Source organism: Rhagoletis zephyria, unplaced genomic scaffold, assembly GCF_001687245.7.
Source record: "Rhagoletis zephyria isolate East Lansing unplaced genomic scaffold, Rhagoletis_zephyria_1.1 Rzeph_scaffold_06834, whole genome shotgun sequence".
NCBI classification, from domain to species: domain Eukaryota; kingdom Metazoa; phylum Arthropoda; class Insecta; order Diptera; family Tephritidae; genus Rhagoletis; species Rhagoletis zephyria.
In genome coordinates this window covers 1-21,299 of record NW_016163917.1, presented here as the reverse complement: position 1 = coordinate 21,299, position 21,299 = coordinate 1, and the positions used below count along the sequence as shown (strand labels likewise).

At 32.9% G+C, this 21,299-nt stretch overlaps 1 long non-coding RNA gene across 2 annotated transcripts; it reads right to left on the bottom strand.

Moving 5' to 3' along the window:
• Positions 1-3,044: 3,044 nt before the first annotated feature.
• LOC108373586 (uncharacterized) lies at positions 3,045-7,176 on the bottom strand. 2 transcript variants are annotated; one of them, XR_001848975.1, is made up of 2 exons: positions 6,655-7,176; positions 3,045-3,186 (listed from the first exon to the last, which is right to left on the bottom strand). It is a non-coding gene; the product is annotated as an uncharacterized LOC108373586 (long non-coding RNA). The 2 variants fall into 2 exon arrangements; XR_001848974.1 differs by having other exon boundaries at positions 6,669-7,176.
• Between the last annotated feature and the right edge of the window lie 14,123 nt (positions 7,177-21,299).

Below are 21,299 nucleotides of genomic sequence, written 5' to 3'. Positions count from 1 at the left end.
AAAATGGAGTTTTTTATGAAAAAAATAGTTTCTTCAAGGATTTTTTTTTGAAAAAAATCCCCCCAGATAACAAAACAGTTTGAGCTTAAAAAATCTACGTAAAAATATTAAAAAATTGTATCAACGGAATCATAATAATGCGATTTTTGATGATTTTTTTTAACTTTTTTCAAAGATTTGTGTAAGAAAAACTTGAATAACTGCTCCAAAACCTTACCGATTAAGACTTATGAGGTATCAGTGGAGAGGTATTTTCGCGAAAAAAAAACTCATTCACGTCTCAAATTCTTCTTAATCAAATACCAACACATCTTAATTCAACATGGAATGACACGCGTTTATCTTACCTTCCTCTTTCATACTTTGGATGAGCTTATTCGCAAAGAAATACAAAGGGCGAGAAAATACCTTACCAATGATACCTCATAAGTCTAAATTGGTAAGGTTTTGGCAAGTTTTTCTTAAACCAGTCTTTCAAAAATCTCATTATTATGATTCCGTAGAAAAATCTTTTTTTTTTTTTAATTTGTGTGCAAAATTTGTAAGCTTAAACTGTTTAGTCATCTGAGGTAAGTTTTTAAAAAAATATTTAGAAACAACTGTTACCTATGATAAATATTTATGCTAAATACTTTGGCGAAGTTCAGACATCATTAAGATTACGTATTAATAAAACCGATGACAGTTACCTCTTTGGTGATTTTTTATATCACAATCTCATTTTTGTGGAAAGTGCTGATAGAGGGTATATTGAATATACATAAGCCCTCGTATCAGTTAAGGCAAACCTTTTTAGGGCCATTGTAGCTAGAGTTTCAATTATTATTATACATCATTTAAGAGCAGCTTTTACCTAGGATGCAGGTTCCATGATATCTGTTTTTGCACAAGCAAGGGCAATAAATTTAAATCAACAACGGGAAATGCAAAATGTTTAACTCCTATAACAGATAGGAAGCCAAAATTTGGACTTAATGTTGGGGATAAAGTATGCAAGGAAATATGTTCATACTGCAGGTCAATCAGGATGAAGAAACCCTGTACATTATTCTAGTATATCTATGCGGAAAGAATGCTAAGTGGTCTATCAAAAAGTATAGAAGGCCATTAAATGTTTTTGGCCGAGACTCCCTAAGCTCCACTGTAAACAATAACTATTTATGTACATAGTTTATCATACTCTCAGCTTTTGCCTTTCAGACCAATGCAGCGCTTTTCAGGCTTAGCCAATGATATTTGATAAGATCGCAGCTGTAGGAAATATAATGCCAAATACGGAGGTGGTATTAAGCACAGAGCCTCTCCAAAAGGATTATAACTTATGAAACATAGTCCTGTGCACTTGTGATCGCCGTAAAATTGATAAAACCAGTAAGTGTTACATGATGTGACGAGCTCACTTGCAAAAGTATGAGACAAAACCTGTAGTTTCAAGCGCACAAGCAAGCTTTTATGTCTTCACAAGCAAAACATTAACATTGTAATGTCTTTTATTACAGGACATTGCCTGGGCATACTTAATATCTCTTTGGGACGCGTCCTCAGCAACCCAATCAAAGTTAAGTATTAGTAAAGTGAATTCGTGAGTAAAGAAAATAAATGTCTATTCGTGCTTCTCTGCTGTGGACTGTAACCATAGTAAGTGTGTCAGTTAAATGCATCGACGAAAATTTCAAAATGAATAAAAAGGCTAAAAATTTTAGTGGTTTGAAAAAAAAATTAATAAAGAAACGTAATCGCAAAGATTTGTCAAAGTTTTTATTTGGAATCTGATAAATTTGACACACTATTGAGACTTATTTATATAAGAGCATGTAACCGCTAAGTTATGACTGATCACTGTCAACATATTGTCGAGTTTTTACGATAAGCCAAAAAATTAAACTTTTTCAATCTCTGGTTGCGGCCCTATTTTTATTCTTTTTAATTTCGGAAATTTTCGTGGATGTCTTTGTTTTGTACCTATTTAGAACAAAACAAAAGGGGGCCCCATGATGTTGAAATTTTAAGGATCACCCTAACATACCTTAGTAATAAATTTAAAAACCAAAATTTTAAATCAATCTGCTCACCTGTGTATAAAATATTCGGAAAAAAAATATCCTGTTTTATATGCTTCGTGTACAAATTGTTACATCCATAAAATGCCAAAAAATGCAGTTGTCAAAAAATAATATTCACACCAACAAGTACATTTGTACATACATACATATGTATGTTCTGCACACAAGTCTTTGATTGTTTTATAACATTTCTATATCAGGCTTCATAAAAATTTGGCTGTCGAAAATCTATGAAATGTATTTCATAAATATTTTTACACAGTTTTTTGTTGATACTTTTGGCACATAATTAAAAAAAGTCGATTGTTTCGTTGAATCAATGTGTCATGCCAATATTTATTTTGGTTGTCTGTTTAAAAAAAAAACACACACTATTTCACTATCAGTATTTATTTAAGGCTTGTAAAAAATATTTATTTTCTCGTTTTTTTTTAATGTATTTTGATTTAACTTTTTCTGCACTGCTGCACAATGTAGTAGAAATGCTTTGCTGTATTATTTTTGTAATTGTAATATTTTCTTTNAAATGTATTTTGATTTAACTTTTTCTGCACAGTTGCACAAGGTAGTAGAAATGCTTTGCTGTATTATTTTTGTAATTGTAATATTTTCTTTACTACACATTTAACTAGTAAAAATTCTGTGTGTTTTTGTAGTCTTTATTTAATTTTTATTTTAATATTTAATTTTTATTCCATTTGCACGTGCAGTTTGTTTGCTTTTAGCATTTCATACATAGTGACTGTAGTACTGTTTGTTTATTTTCATAAATTTTGCAATTGCAATTTGCGATTGTTTGTTTTTAGCACTTTACTATTTTATTGCTTTTTTGTGTGTTTCCTTTAGTTGAAAATTTTTTTCACGCGCTTCACAATTTTGTTGGCAAACATTTTTTTCGCCATGAACTTTTCGCTGTTTATGTGTATTGAAATTTTGTTTTTCACTGTTTTCAGGGTTGATATTTTGATTGATTTTTAACACTTTTTTATTTGTAGTTGTACACACATTTTGTGTTCAACTTCACTGTACTTTTCACTTTTGTTGTTGTCTTTTTAGTTTGCTTCTTGTTTTTAAACCATTTTTATTGGCTATATGTTTGTTGCTTGTTGTTTTGGTAACTGCGCTGTTAAAGGGTTAAAAGAGGGAAATTTTATTTTAATTGTGGAAATGCAGCAGGAAAACAAATGCAATTAGTTTTTATTGACTTTTTGGGGTTTTTGTAGCTTTTAGCTTGAAAAAAAAACTTTGCTCACGGTTGATTTCAATTGTATTTTTGCATGGATTTTGCGCTAATCTGTGCTATGCCTCTTTGGCTGTTTCTATTATGAATGTATGCATGTATGTATGTATGTATTTTTTTTCTGTGCCCAATCGTAATCACTTGGCGTCGGCTTTCAACCTTCTATATTGTGTTATCTTTTCGCATCTTTGTTAAATAAAACTTTTACAAAAAAAATCTGATTGAAAAAAAAAATTGTTTTACCAAAATCGAAATTCTTCTAAAACATAAATAAATTCTATTATAAAAAAAATATCTTTATATTTAATTTTTCTGAGTCTGTTTTTTTAATTTTGAATTTTTTTCTCTCTCCTTTTCGACAAAAGTCAAAAATAAAATTTATTCTTCCAATCTTTTCAGTGTCTTTTCGGATTTAAATTTTAATGTTTTTTTCCTAAATGTAATTTCGATTTTCTCACTAAAGTTGATAATCAACAATTCATTCAGTTCAGTCACCAGACAAAATTAATTATTTTTGATTTTTTTTTGCATTTATCACACCAACAACAACTATGTACCACAAAATATTGGCGCTTAGAAAACACTTTTAGCTGCCGCACGCGCATTCAGCACATCACGATTCTCGTTTGCGAAAAAGCATAATTATTTTTTTGTTGCAGAAAAAATTGTCACGAGATTAGCAATTTGATTTAGTGCTACTGTTTTGCTGACACTGCGCTTGTTCGTGTTTTTGTTTTTCTATAATTTAAAATATTTTATTTTATTTTTGTTTTTTCTTTAATTGGAGTTTTACTAAACAAAATTTTTTAAAATGTTGTATACCCAAGTGCAGTTTTTGTACTGGGAAGTAATTTTCAGAGCAAAAAATTTGGGGGTACGTTTAAGTTTTTTTCTAATTAAGTTCTTTGATTCACTTTTCTTTCTTTTCAGTCTCTCAAATGCAGCATTTTTTGACTTAGTTATTTATTGTCAATTATGGTCATATTTTGGCACACAAGATATATAGAATATTAAATATTTTCAAATATTTTTTGACTTTTTAAATTTATTTTTCAAACTAATTTTTGTTGAACAAGAAATTTCTAATTGATTTTTTTTTTCCTTAAAATTTGTTTAGTCTTTAAAATTTTTAGGTTTTTGGTTTCGTAACTTTTTTTGCCGAGGAAAAATTGTACGTAAGTCTATTTTGTTTTTGCTTTTAATATTCAAAATTAATTTTTTTAAATCCTTTCAAAGTACTGACTGATTCGGCCACTTGAATTAAAATTTAGTAAATATTTTAGTGTAGCTAAGTTTTTAAGTGTCCCAACGAAAATTTCACAATTTTATAAATTTGTTTTGTGTTTAATTATGCGGCAGCAAAAATTCTATCTAAATTTAAAACTTTTTGTGTTTGAATGTGCGTTGTATTTTTGGATTTTTAAGCTTTGTTTTTATTCCAAAAAATAGTTTACGTACTTTTTTTCTGGAAATAAATTTTTGTAGTTTTATTTAAAAATAATTGCATTTCTTTCTTTTTTGCACAAAAAGTTCATTGTCAAATTTTTGGACTTCCTTTTTCACTGAAGGCCCTATTGGCTTTAAGCTCTGATTTGTTTTTCCAATATTTCAACTTTAAAATTTTTTCACGCGGTTAGTCTTTAAGGTGAATTCGCAATTTTTTCTCAAAACTTTAAGCCTAGTTTTAAGAAAATATTTTTTTTATCGCAATATTGCACTTAAGGAAGTTTAAAATTTTTAAAGCAATTTTGGTGTTGCTGTTTTTCTCTTTAGATTAGTAGTTCTGAAGTTATTTTTATTTAACACTTGTTTCTTAGTTTGTATAAATTTTTTTAAATTTTATTGTTACACTAGTTTTAAAAGTTTTATTTATTAAATCTCATTACAAATTCTTTAAATAAAATAAAAATTTTGTTTTCTAAAATTGCCTACTGAATTTTTTGTTTTCCAAAATATGTTTCAAACTTTGTGTGCAAATTTTATGTATGGGGGGTGTTGTACGAAAGTTTTTACTTTACACTTCTTTTGGTGTTTTTAGTACTATTTTGTCTTTTAAAGCTTTAAAAAATTTCTTTTTTTTTAATTAATTCCTTTACTTAATTTTTTCTTCTAAAATTTGTTCGAGATTTGTTTATATTTTTGTGTGTAAAATTTATGCGTGACGGTGCGGTTTTAAGTTTTGTAACTTGGCACTTCTAAAGTTTAATTTTTGTTTCTCTCTGAGTAAAAAAAAGTTGTTTTATAGATAGTCTTTAATCTGGCATTTTTTCCTGATACTTTATTCGTTGACATGTTTTTTAGAATTTCTTTTGTAAAGTGATCTTTCAACTTTAATATTTTTTTACCGTATATTAAAAAATAAAATTATTAAAGAAAACTAAAAAAAATTGTGTTTTTCAGTTTTTTACCACATTGTTTTGAGAAAAATTTGAATGTCTGTAAATTTTTTCAATTCACCATAGGTAACTAGAACTAGATCAAGAAACTGGAAATTTTCTTTCCAATTCCAATTTTTTCAATTTCTTCATTTCCCCTAAACTAAATTAAAGAAAAAACGTTTTTATTATTTATTTTTTTACCAGAAATTTCACAAAAAAAAACGAATGTCTTTAATTTTTTTATTTTGTCTCAACTAAATTTTTTCATTTCAAATCAACTAAAATTTTATAAACAAAAGAAACTTTTTTGAAATTTTTCAAAACTTTGTTTTGCAAAATTTGGAATGCCTATTTGAGTATGTGTATTTAAATGATAAGCTAAACTAAATAAAAAACTGAAGTGTTTTTAGGCTATTATATTAAAAAAAATCCTAACAAAATATTTTATCTGTGGTAATTTTTTATTTTTTTTTCGTAAATAAAAAATAAAAATGTCCTTCAAATTTACAAATTTCTAAACGCAATTTTTCCAAAAATATTAAATTTAGTTTAGTATTACCATAATTTTGGTTTTTAAATTTTATTTTTTTTTATTAAAATTTTTTTTTAGTATTTTTACAGCATGCTGTTTTTCGCAACACCGCCGTTTTTTGCTGCCCTTTTAATGTCTTTCAATTTAAAATATTTTCCCATTCAAATTCTATTTAATTCAACCTCGCTGCTCACGCACATATTGTTAGCTCATTTACATTCAAACATGTTGTGTATTTATTTAGGCACATACGCACTAGTGCCTACATACAAACATATGTACATACATACACCAACTTGTATGCGCATATATATATGTATTTTCTTGTCCGACTAAAACTATTTGCATTTGTTTTTGTACTGCTTCCACATTGTCTACTTTTATCACAGCAGAAAAAATTCTATTCTTCTGCTCGGAAATATTTTTTTTTTTAAATTTCACTTTTATCGTTTTACACTTTCTTCGCTTTCGTCTCACACGCTTTCACACAGTACAGCGAAATTCTAATTTATTTCATTTTCTTTTTCAGCTACTATTCTCGACTACTAAATTCTGTAAAGCGATCACTGGGGGCGTTGGGTCAGTTCACGCGCGAACCACCACACCACATCACATAAAAATTTTGACTTAAGTACTCGTAGTACCGTCTGCGTTTGCGTTGGGGGTTGAATTGAATTGAAGAATTGAAGAATCGAAGAGTTGAAGAAACGACACAATGTTGTTGCGATGATGATGGTTCGGCTGCTGCTGATGTTGCTGCCAAACTGAATTGAGTAGCCACAACAGACAACAGTAAAGACTGTCGATGTCGACGAGTTGCAGAATAGCCGCCGCACTCACTTGGCTTTAGTACAGAACAGTAAAAAGGCGTAAAAGAAAGACAAACAAAAAAAAGGGAGACCGAGAGTATTTCACTTCACTTCATTTCGATTGTAAGAAAAAAGCAGCGCGCGGCTTTAATTTGTATTTGCTTTTTACTATATACATATATATGTATGTATGTACGTCTTCCTCAACAAAACGCTCGCGAGCACCATGACTTACTGCTTGATCGGCTGGTGGGTTGGTCGCTCGTTTAGTGTTTATTACTTATGCAGTTAGTCCATCACCCGTCCAGACGTTCTATTCACTTCGATGAACATCTTGTAACTATTTTCGAAACGCGAACGCAATTGCAGAGCAGACCACACCAGAGACCAGACGAAACAGTCTGCGACCAGACCAAGTAATAGTAGCAGAAGCAGAAGCAGAAGCAGAAGCAGCAGTAACAAGAGCACCAGCACCAGCAGCAGCGCCAGCGCCAGCGCCAGCAACAGAAACAACAGAAAAGTAAAGTGAAGCAAGCCAGCGAAGCGAACCAACAAAGCGACCAGCGAACCAAAAGCAACAGCAGCAGCACATTTGCTGTTGGCCACCGCACCCCACACCACACCACACCGCAGCACACCAAACCATCCCACTGTACCACACCTAACCAGAGCCCCATCAGCATTCACCACCCCAGTCCATGCCTGTTGACTGCTTGCTATCCGTCGCCATACATATGGGGAGACTCATACATACAATTAAACCTACTCATACGTTCGCACGGCCAGCAACTCAGCTGCTGCTGTCCATATTCGTCATACCACCATGGCAGTGCAAAGCAAAATCAACGCAGAAACAGAAATCGTAATCACAACCGAAGTTGTGTATATATTCTCCGGTCGCTTACGAACCAGCCACATAAATAAAAGCAGAGCGCAGAGTAGAAAACACAAAGAGCTAAAAGAGTGGTTGAGGTGGCGGTTATGGTGGTGGTGCAGCTGGGCTCGCTGCTCCACAGAGCCCCCAAAGCAACACTCGACCAGGCAGGCAAGCAGGCAAGCAGTCAGGCTGGCAAACAGATATGTATGTACATTAATACAAAGAATTTGTTAAAACAAAGAGCAACCAAGCAGCAGCAACGGCAGTAAACCATCAGTTAGGTTAGCCCCACTGACGGTGAGTGTAAAAATGCGAAGCGAAGAGAACTGAGGCTACAAATGTAACAGTAACCGCGTTAACGGTAACAGCCCCCAAAATGTTAACAGACCGTATAACAGCAACTACGCGATTTTAATGGACTATGGCACTGCTAAGGGGAGCGCTGTGATGTAAAGGTAGCGCGAAATTTACGATGGAGCTGTGCTGATACAAAATTTCAACGTAAAAAAATTCATTGCGTATTGCGTATTGCGTACCTGAAATGCTCGTAGCTAGAAATGCAGAAATTGGAAATTTGTTCATAAACTTTAAACCGATTTCGTATTGTTTGCCATTTTATTTGCGTCGACTTTTTAGTTTAACATTTTAATTAGCTTCGTTAATAGGTAATGGTTATGTAACTTCGCGGTTTGCGAGAAATTTTCAAAGGTATTTACTTTGAAGTTGTATTTTCTGTATGTTCTCGGGCAACGGATTTTTATTTTTTAAAAATTTTATTTAATTTTTAGAAACGTATTTTTCTCATTTTTTAATAAATTTTTTTTTCTTTTTTAATTTAATGTTCTTTTGATTTTTAAGTTTTGTTGTTTTTATAAGAAAACAAGTTTTTTTATTTCAATGAGTATTTAGTAGGTAACTGATTTTACGTTTTCCTTTTTAAATTTATTTATTTCTTAATTTTTTAAAATAATTTTTGTTCCTAAAGAAAACCACGTTTTTCAGTTTTAATTTATTTATTTTAAAATTTTTAGATTTTATTGTTTTAAAAAGAAAAATATTATTGTTTTTTATTTAATTTAGTTTTTACAAACTTATTTTATTTATTCATTCTTCTATTGTAATCTGACTTTTTTCTTAAATTTAATTGCCCTGGTTTTTATTTTTTAATGTTTTGAAAAGAAAATTATCATTTTTTATTTGATTTAATTTTTAAACAACTTTTTTTATATCTTTAATTTTTTAAATCAAATGTTATGTTTTCTTTTTTTTCATTTAGTTTTGTTTCAAGTTACTTGTTATTGTAAATCATTATTTTTTAATTCAATATTCAGAAAATCCATAGCTAAATGACAAATAAAATAACGCTACGACCACCTGCCTCTTCTTTGGCAGATCTTTCAATTTGTCGGGCGTGCCATTCTAGAGATGCGAGGATCGAGTCCTCGGACAACGGATTTTCTTGTGTTTTTAATTTACTTTTTATAAATAAGTTTTTTCAATTTCTGGATTTTATTATTTTATATTTTTTAAGTTCAATTTAATTCTTAGAAACACATTTTGTGTTTTTCCTTACATTTTTAGGTTTTACTATTTTATCAGTTTATTATTTTCTTGGTTTATTTTACTATTTTTTTCCTTTTTTAATATATATTTATTTATATTTAATATATTTTAAAGAAAACTATATTATCTTTTTACTTATTTTTTCTTTTTTACTTCAAATATTTTCAATTCAAATTTTATTGTTTTCAAAAGAAAAAAATATTTTTTTATCTAATTAAATTTTTAAAGACAATTTATTTATTTTTTCATTTTTAATTTAACCTTTTTTTAGTTTAATTTTCTTTTATTTAATTATTGCTATAAAAACGAAATTATTATTTTTTGTTTAATTTAATTTATATAAACTTATTTTATTATTTTTTCGTTTCATTTTTATTATACATATTTATATTTTTTCGGTATTATTTTAAGTTTAATTTTCTTTCGGTTAGATTTTAATCCGTTAAATGTTTTTTTTAATAATAATTCAATATTGATAGAAGGCAAGAAGAATAACGCTAAGAACTCTCTTAAACAGATCTTTCCATTAGTGTTTGGAAAGACGGAAAAGAGCTTCAAGATAGTTGCCAGAATTGACAATTGGCTTTCGAAAGACTCTGGTGAGATGAAAGACAGTTGCCATAATACCCTTTAAGATTCCAAAGTTTTACTAACAGCTGTATAAATACCCAACAGCGACCATAACAACAGCTTATGTACATGGAAGTTAACATCGAATTCCAGAAGTACTGTACAAATACTGTTAATAATAACAGCGTGAACAGCGCTCTGTTGAATGTTAACAGACCCCATTAACTAAGCTATGCGCTAGCAATGCTACCCCAAACAAATCGAGCGCCACAAAAATTTCTGCATTTCTATCCACTGCAACAGCACAACAACAACAACAACAAACACACACACACACACTACTTAATCCCATACCAATCAAATGCGACTTATGTCTTTACCTCCCAGCAAATACTAACTAGAAGAAGAATTAACGAAGAAAACAACCGACGGCAAAACCGAAGTAACTTGCATTAACCAAACGACTCATCGCGATCGGCAAACTGACAAAACGTTTTCAAAATAACAACAACAACAATAACACTAATAAAATAAATGTGGAGCTAAGTAGCGCGCGCACCGCGTATAAGAAATGCGAAGCACTTGTTTTGTTGCTGGCAGAGAGCGCACTAACGAAAGCGAATGTTATGCCAAGTATTCTTTGGTTTGTGCGCTGCGTAATTAGGTGGCTCCAGCAATCAACGGCAGCCAGCGAATAGCAGCAGCGCAGTCGGCTGTTACTTAAACTGATAAAAGAACACTTAAAAATAAATAGAAAAAAAATTCGTAGCGGAATGGCGCGATGCGGGATAAACTGGTGCAGCGGCAATGCGCCAAAGAGTGTCTGCGGTATGCTGTTACTCAAAGCGTAAAGAAGAAACTTAGCGAAGAAATACTAACTAGAAAGACAGCAAGCAATCAACTTTTGTTTGGCTCTTCTAGTTGCGCTCTTTTGTTCTTGCGTCAATACACACTCTCGCCGCTCTCTGGCTCTGGCCGTACGTTGCTCCAAACTTGGTTGGGGGTTGTCGCTGTTGCTGTTGCTGTGGAAGCTGTGCTGTTAAGCGCTGTTAGCTGGCAACATTTCAACAGTGCACGCTGTTAATGATTCAGCTCCTACTGGTACGCCATTTTTGTGGTCCATGCCACTGGCTGTTCTATTAATTTCGCTACTATGCTCTCATTGCACTAATACATGTAAACTTGCCTTTTTACTTTCTTGTGTGTGTATGTGTGTGTGTATTCACTGGCGCATTACGCGATTGCATTTGTTTTTTTTTTGTGTTTATACATTTTTCTACTATTGGCGCTCTTTTCATTAGAATGCACTTAGCAAGTTGTGGTTCCGAAACTATTTCACAATTTTATTCTATTCTTTATTGTTATAGTGATTTTGTTATTGTTGCTGCTACCGCATTAGATGTTTTTACACCGAACTGCATCAATATTAGAGGTTGAATTTCAGAGTCGCTGCCGTTAGCTCTGCGACGTTACTGTGCTCATATTGTAAATTTTATGGTTGGTAATTTTTTTTTGGGAACTGCTTTATTCTAGCCAATTTGGATTTCACGGTATTTTGGGGTCTTTTGCAGTATGCTAATGCAAAAAATATTAAACTGAGTGATGACATCATCAAGTTTTTGACATAAAAATACACTCCAAGGTGCACATCTCTATGCAAATAGGGTNCATTTTTTTTTTGGAACTGCTTTATTCTAGCCAATTTGGATTTCATGGTATTTTGGGGTGATTTGCCGTATGCTAATGCAAAACTATTAAACTGAGTGATGACATCATCAAGATTTTGACATAAAAATACACTCCAAGGTGCACATCTCTATGCAAATAGGGTATAGCAACAACTGTTTGAAAGAAATTATTTAATACATATGTATATGTATTCGTACTCTGTAATAACGACACAACTCAAAACTTTAAAACGACCCAATCCTTAGGGGCCTCATGTCCTTAATACCTGCCCTGTAATAACGACATAATTCAAAATTCAAAAAATAAAAACTCTTACCACTTTTAAGTAGCTCATGTCTATGTTAATCCATGTCTTATCCTTTCTACTTACAATATTAGTCCTTACGACATACTTCGTTTAGTACGCAATGGAAATGAATTTTAGTACGCAATGAAAATGAATAAGACAAGCATTAGAGACAAGAGGTACTTAACAGTACTAAGAGTTTTTTTTTTTTTAGTTTTGAGTTGTGTCGTTATTGCAGAGAATCACACTTATATGCGTTCATTCTTATTTTTTCAAACTTTTTACCGCAGTATTAAACAACACCGACGCCGATGTGGTTTTCATAATTTTTATCGATATATTTGCTGATTTTTTATGGATACATTAATTTTCATTGCTATTTTGGTTATCGATAACATTTGTATATATAATAGATGTCATTTCTAAGCGTTATGCATGTCAAAAACATACAATTTAATTTTATTGAAAACAGACATCATCGATTTTAATCGATACTTTTCGTTTCCGATATCTTTTATGGATATATACATATTGATATTGAATCGATATTGTTTCGGTTTCTATTTATTTTTGCCAAAACTATAGTTATCGATTTTTTAATGCTTATCGATATCATTTTCCCATCGATATACACACATCGATATACAAGATAAGCCTGGTATTCATTGATTTATTAAGCATGTGGTAGATATTATAACTGTTATCGATAAGTTTGGTTTTCTAATTTTTTCCAATATTCATATTATCGATATTATTTTCAATATTATTATTGTGCTTTTGGCTATCGGTGATTTTTTCATTATAATCGATATTATGCCAACAACAAAAGATTGACTTAAATTAAGAAGACTAACCTGGTATACTACACTGATACATATATTAATCATTTAGTATTAAAACTGTTATCGATAAGTTTTGTTTTTGAGTTTTTCCAATATTTGTAATATATTTATCGATATTTTTTCTATTAGCTTTGTTGCTCTTTGCTCGGTGATTTTTTCATAATAATCGACCACAACAATCGACATGAACTAAGAAGATCTACCTTGTATACAACGATATATTAACCAAACTACTTAGTATAGTTTACATTGTTATCGATAAATTGTGTTTTCTAATTCTGTTATATTTATCGATATTATGTCTTATATTTTTGTTGTAATTTTGCCTGTCAATGATTTTCTGATACTAATTATTTTTTAGCACCGATATACGAAAATAAAAGCATTTCATTCAATTAAAAAATACTAGTGCTTTGCTGTTTGGATTTATTATATAAAAAAATTATTTATTATTATTTAATAAAATAAATTTATTTGATGAGTTTATTTTTACTGAATCATTTAGTTCCCAAATTTGTGGCAATTTTTTTTTTTTTTGATATTTGTAATATTCATCATCTTTTTTATTATTAATATTGTCATTTATTTATTCGCATTCGGAAACTCCTATCGATATCGATATTTATGTGTATATTTATAAAAATGCTCATCGATAAATTTAACGATCGATACTGGACACTGGACACTCCGTGGCAAAACACCTGACTATGATAGGCGTACATGGCAACCGCATTGGCCCATCCTGCCTTAAAGAGGATAAGGCGGTGAAACACTTCTTATACTTCGTCCCTGCCTTTGCCAGAATTAGGTATGTACGATTCGTTGAGGGACGAACACCTGAGAAAACACACACCACGAGTTACGATTAAGATGATGATTAAGAATGGGCATACCATTAAGTTTAAGATTACGATTAAGACAAAAGCAAAGAGGCTACACGCACTAATTGTTTGCCATTTGCAAGAGCACCAGAGCTTGAATTGAAACTCTGCCTATGTGTTCGAAAAAATCTGGAAATTAAGTTTACATAAAATCTGTAAGGATTCTAGTTAAAATAGATAGAACCTTTCGTAGATGAATGGCCTTATAATTTTCCTTAGCAGTGATGGAGATTAGCGTTGGGCTTGATTGGCTTCTTAAATATTTAAAAGCATTTCCCTTTGGCCTAGTTGAAGAATCTCTAGATATTCTTTCCTAGTCGTATGATCTAACTGTGATTTCGTTCTATATTCGGCAAGTTTTTTGGGCGTAACAGGCTTTTGTCTTTATCTAACTTACTGCGGGAAATAATAGAATATTGTTTCTGAGACTAATTTGGCTAAAGGCTAATACCAAACTAAAATATTTATGAAACATTCACTACAACTTAAGTACTTACTTTAAAAAAGTTTTAGAGACAACATTTATCGAAATTGCTTGCTTTACATTCAAACTAAGTTGTAGCTTAAATAAGGTCAAAATCCTTACCAAAAATATTGAAATGACCTTCAAAATAGAAACGTAACCAACCAAACCTCCTACGTGCCGCAGCCAAAAGAGGACGACCGCCTGCTAAGCTTTCGACCTTTCGAAAAACTACTAAAAGCAAACTCTATCACCAGCAACTTCAAGCGATTAAAGCGCAACTTTATGGCACATCATTTTTAATGGTAATGAACAAATGGAATGCTTCTGCGCCTAAAAGCAGACGAAGGATAAAGCGAGGATAGCAAGCGCGCGCAATGAAAATGCAACACATTTCAGAACTAAATTTTAAAGCTGCATGAAAACCAAATAAATAAAAGGGAAAAGGAAGTATTAAAAATGGCGATGGAAAGGATAAGTTACGCGACTAATACAGTTTTGCACATTTAAGCTTAAATCCAAAAGCAGTCTATCGAACGTACAAATACACACACACACACATGCATCCCTGCAAGATTAGCCAAACTAAACAGACAACTACCAGTTGAAAGCCAACAAATCGTACAAGCGAAAAAGTTTGTTGCACAAATCTCGCTTCCGCAAGCAGTCACGCTGGAGAAAAGCAAGCAAAAATGTGTAGGAACGGAAGGCAACGAGGCAAACACATATCGACCAAGCGCATCACTTGAAGGCCGCATCATACTCGTATCTCTGCATTAGGTATGTATGATGAACCAAAGCGGCGCGAAATAGACCGTAGTATGTACGAATGCTGATAGCGAGATATTTTTTGGCTTGCGGGAGGTACTCGAAAAGGCGGCGAATTGTATGCGCGACGAGCTTTCCACGAACAGTTGCGACGTCTGTACGTACTAACAACGAAACCAAGCGTAAACTACTATAACACTTCTTCTTTGAATGGGTCGTTGGCTGGCGCAAAGCCAAAAATCGAACATACAAAATAGGCAAACAGTCGAAAAGACCGAGCAACACAAAGTCAGCAAGTCACCCAAACAGGCAGTCAATAAGTGAGCCAGCCAGCAAGTTAGCTGAATGCAAAAAAAAAAACATCCACGAGACTATTGACTATTTTGGATACGTGTGAGTGAAATCAAGTCAGAGGAGATGGCGCGAGGCTAAAGGAGGAAGCAAACAAGACCGCCAAACGTAGCTGACGCAGGACAGTTTTGCCACTACAACCAAATTAAGCAGAAACCCTGCTGGAAAAGCAGATGCTAGATTGAGTTAAAGTGCTTGTTTATGGCTTGAGGTAACTACAAAGCTATTGGGAAAGCGCTGAGGGCCGAGAACAAAGTATCCAGACTGTGTTTATTTAGTATTCGTTGAGAACTGTTCCGGTCCGTCTAGTAAATGCCAGTTAGAAGATGAAATATTATAATTTTTTTATGTTTTGCACCATTGCAGTACCTGTTCAGGACTATTTGAGGACCATTTTGGAATAAGTTCGAGACCATTTTGGAACTAGTTCATGACTATTTCCGGATCATTTCGTGGCTACTTCTGGAACATTGCGGGACTCGTTCAGAATTGGGTAATGGCTAGATCGGTATTATCTTGGGTCTAGTTGAGGAGCATATGGATTCTAGTTCGAGACCATTTCCGGACCGTTTCAAGCGGTGTAAGAGATAATTTCGTGACAAGTTTAAGATTTTTTTATAACCACTCTTAGTTCGAAACTAGTACCGAAATGATACCGAAATAGTTCTCAACTATTCCTGAAGTGATTAACACATGCACTTTCATGAGTACCTGCTGCTCCTACATTTATTTTTTTTTGACGTAGAATACGTCTTACCTTACGATATGGAGGCTATGCTGAAATGTTGTAGTTGTAATTTTTAGAGCTTCACGAAAACGCTTATTGCACGAGAACTAATGAAGCGATTTCAAGGAAAAGGGTGGCATTTCAAAGATAAAATTCCAAACCTATCGGAAGATATATTTCTGAAAGTAACCGATTCGGTGCCTGTACTAGAAAAAACGGTAAATATTACCCTATTTTGGGGTAAATTTTGAGCCTTTAAAGTGCACCAGCAGCTTTTGATTTGCAGATATAACTTTCATTTTCGGGATATAGATTCTTTGGTGTTATAGAAATATCTTCGTGTACAGATTTTATATAAATTCAACAAAAACTGAGTATTTTAAGGCAAACAAATGTTGAAAAAATTTGAAAATTTTTTTCTTATTACCAAAATGCTCGAAAACCGCTTGAAAGATTTTGTTTTTGTTTTATTAAATCGAAAATTCAAGAGTTTTCCTTTCGTTTGGTATATGGGAAGTATTGGTTGATATCTTCTAAGTATGTTTATTTGATTCAAATATATGGGAATAAGTGATTTCCCATACAAAATCACTTCGTCATCGTTTTGCAAACACGTGCATGCATTGGAAGTGTGGGAAGGTGACAAAAAGTATGTATGTGTGCGTAAGTATATATTTCGGCTTTTGATAAACAGATGGCGCAATATTAACAACCTAATCGCAGCGTATGTACATATATAAACACATACATACGTACATACGTTGATTGCAGTTAATAGCGATCTTTTAATCGATTTTGTCATAGATATTTTTATCGGTTTTGTTATAGAAATATTTATTAATTGTGTTACCGATTTTGCTATCGATACTATTATCGCTTTTGTTATCGATATTTTTATCGATTTTGTTATCGATATTGTTACTGATTTTGCTATCGATATTTTCGGAACTTATCGATATAAATGATCGGATACTTTTTATATTTAGCGATTTTGTTCTCGATATTTTTATCAATTTTGTCATCAATATTTTTATTGGTTTTGTAACCGATATTGTTATCGATTTTGCTATCGATATTGTTATCGATATTTTTATCGGTTTTGTTATCGACATTTTTATCAATTTTGCTATCGATATTGTTATCGGTTTTTATTGATGTTTTTATCGATCTTATTATTGACTTTGTAATCGATTTATTATCAAGTTTGTTATCGATTTTGTAATTGAGTTTTTGATAGATTTTGTAATCGATTTAGTTATCGATCTTTTATCGATATCGAATTTGCTATCGATATTATTATCGCTTTTGTTATCAATATTTTTTCTTAGTGTGTGCTTTCGTTTTGACTGGGATAAGCTCTTAACCATACCACGTATTCTACGTATTAAAAAATTGCTTAATGCAGATAAGATTTGATATTTAGTCTCTTGGTCTTTTTATCCCTAGTTCGTTCCCGGTTATCTCCGAGAACCCGGAGTCACAAATACCTGGCGATTATTATTTAGCACTTTCTGAGCTCACATAAGTCTTATACATATGTTCTGATATAGTCCATAGGTATTAAAACGTACTAACATACTAATTTTGCTCTATGAGACCTCATCAAGGGTACACTTCCGCCGTGAGTTTATCACTGAGGTCTGGTACCAATATTGGTTTGACTCCCCCAAGGCCAATATCAAGATTGTCTGTCAACTATAAGTACAGATTTTGACCTCTTTTATAGAAGTATTTAGCACATTTAATCTATCTATACATTATAACAGGTATGTATCTCAAGGGGAAACTACTAAAGCAGTTTAAAAGCCTAAACTTTAAGTTTGCAGAAAGTTACCTTCACCACACGCCCTTTCGCCAACCTTCGCTCCATCCACTGATCAATTCTTGAAACTGTGGCCATCAACAGCCCATCTTTTGATGAAATGTAAGTGAAGTTAGCCCTGCTCGAAGCCCAAGTTCTAAGACTGTAAACACTCAAAGTATCTAAATAAGTCTAATTTTTTGCACAATTTTAGCAAAGCGCTTTGTTAGGCACGATTACGTAAACTAGACTGCGAGTAGTCCGGAGTACTCAATCAATTGATTCCGATAAGTGTAGTTTTCTGCTAGAGAGGAATGATATATACACACGGATCATTTCAGTTCGGAAGCAGTTCGGGACTAATTCATGTCTTTTTCGAGGCTAGTCCGTGATTATTTCAGGTCTTTTAGGGTCTAGTTCGCGACGAGTTCAGGGCTAGTTGGGGACCAGTTCGGAACTGATTCTCCGCCAGTTTTAATTTTTCCTCCTTTTGTAATGTTTCCTCCTCGATAGCATTATATCTAGATTTTCAGTCTCACATGAAAGTGAAATGCGAAAGCATCCAACTTGGGGGAAACCCGCATTAGAGGTCTTAATTGTGTTAATAAAAATATTCTTATTCTGTTCTTCTTTCGAAATGTTCATGTTCCATTTGGGGACTGGTCCCAAAAGGGTTGTGAAATTTCCCTAAATGGTCCTGTACTAATCCTGAACCAGTCCCGAAATATCCTGAACTAGTCTCAAAGGGTCCAAAAGGAGTCCCGAAATGCTCCGGAAATAGTCCTGAAGTCTTAGTTCAAAATGGTNCTAATCCTGAACCAGTCCCGAAATATCCTGAACTAGTCTCAAAGGGTCCAAAATGAGTCCCGAAATGCTCCGGAAATAGTCCTGAAGTCTTAGTTCAAAATGGTCCTGAACAGATCTCGAACAGGGTTTAAAAGGGTATCTTATTAGTCCCAAAAACTATCCTAAAATATCCCTGAACTAGTCACAGAATGGTCCTGCAGTAGTCACAAAATGTTCCTGTACTAGTTCCCTTTTCTTTCTTACATTGAAAGGCGCACAAAGGCGAACTAGTTCCGTAAAAGTTCCTACAGGGAAGAAACAGCCACAGCTGCTGCAAACGGCAGCGTCTAACCAGCGGATAAGCTCCCCTGACTGTGCTCTTCTTAATATTTGTAACAATCAAATGTGATAAAAATGTAAAGACAGTGCCAAGGAACTTCCATCTATTTTTTCTATTCGACTAAAATCGATTCAAGCGAATCGCAGCAAATGCTCAAAACAATTGAGAACTAGAGAACTTATTGCACGTGTTAACAACAGCAGCAACAAGACCAGGAGCAGCAGCAGCAGCAACTGTAAAACAGTTATCCAAACACACATAAAATATGAAAAATAAAATGAAAGCTTGGAAAAAGTTTTCAAATATTTTGAAATAATGAAAATTTTAAGTGATGGCTAACACTTCCATTCCTCTAATAGCTTCGAAATCCATTTTAAGCTGAAATCGATGGCGCACCAGCTGCTGTTGTGACACACTGCATTAGTTGAGCAATGCTTTGCGACAAGGGGGGTGTCTTTTCTCTGCATCCTCCTCCAGTCTCACTCAACCATTCATCCATAACTTTTCTGGTAACATGCTGTTGTGGCATTGGAATGACTGAATAACTGCAAGTAACATAGCAACGATTGAATTTAAAATGAACGATTTCATGAATAGCGGAATGAATTGTTGGTTGAATGGTTGAGAACAGCTTGCGTGGTCGTTCTTTTTGTTGATGGTGACATTGTTTGCGGTCGATTGGTTGCGTGCTTGGGGTTGATATCTAACACGTTGGCGCGGATATGTTTAACATTGAGAAATTGAAACTTCAACAACCAGAATGGATTGGATGAGAAGATAATAGGAGTAAGACATCCAAGTGCATATTTAGTTTCTTTTGGATCAAATACGAGTATTTGTTATCCTATCGATATTTTTGACAGTGAAATTCTTTCCATAAATATTTCCCACTTCGATTCTGGTCTATAAGTAACCTTCAACTAAAAGTTTTTTATAAAATAAAAAATTAAAAAAACTTGTTTGTTTCTCTTTTTATGAAAGCCTTCCAAGTATACCTAATTGCTTTAGTTTTTAGCAGACTGATTTTTAATGTAATGATAATGTGACTAATTCAGGACTATTTTAGCATAGTTTAAGAACTAGTTCGGCATCATTTTGGGACTAAAAAGTGACCATTTCAGGACCATTTCAAGAATTTTTCGAGATCGTTTCCGAAAAAATTCGAGACTTTTTCGACTGTTGCGCGGCCGGCTTAACACTATTTCAGGACCATTCCGCGACTTGTTCGGGATAATTTCGGTAGCGTGTCGGGACCTGTTCAGGACAAAAGTCAGGATCATTTCGGGGCTATTTCAGGATAATTTCGGGGATAGCTCTGGATCATTTGATTTCGGGACTGGTTCCAGACGTTTTCAGTTCACGCTAATTTCAGGACCATTTCAGAAATACCTCATTACAATTTTGATCCTAGTTCGGGATCATTTCCGGGTAGTTGTGCGGGTTAACTTCGGGACTAGTTAAGGATAATCTCGAGACTGGTTCAGGACAATTTAAAGACGATTTAGGGACTAGTTCAGGAACATTTCAGGACTAGCTCAGAGTTAGTTTGGCACTAATAAGGGACATTTTATGCCTGTTTCAAGAGGAGAACATTTCCGAACATGCTATTGATTTTTCCAGAACCATTTCAGAAATACTTCAGTACAATTTTGGGTCTCTGTAGTTCGAGATAAAAATTATTTTGTCACTTTTTCTCCGCTGCTGGTTTTTCTTATAAAAATACGTTCCTCGTTCAGAGGTGGCCTAAAACTGTAGATCCCTCCATTTGTGAACCAATATCAATACGCAAACCACAAATGAGAAGAGAAGCTCGGCCAAATACTTAGCAAAAGTGTAAGCGCCAGAATATTATTATTATAATAATCGATAACACCCATTTGTTAATGTTTCTTTCATAAATGTGTTATGAAAAATTTATCGATATTTTTATTTTAGTATACTCGAAATTCTTATCGATACCGATATCGTTATAGGGATGATCGATATTTGATACCTATATCGTAATTGAAATTATCGATATTCTTATCGCAACATTTCAAGAAAAATATTATAAATTTTTTCGACATCATCTCAGAAATATTTTGCTGTTTCGATTATAATTGAAGTGTTTCCAAAATTTTTATCGATATTATCCTTTGCCAATATCTTGATCGAAGCAATTATCAACATTCTTATCGAAATAGTTTTCTATTGTATAAAAAGAATATTTGTATATATTTTGTTGCTTTAAATTTTTTCCTTATCAAAACAGAAATATTTATCATTAGCGTCAATGAGATTATGTGAGAATATCAGTTAAATAATTTTTTATCGATATATTGGTCGATATCGTT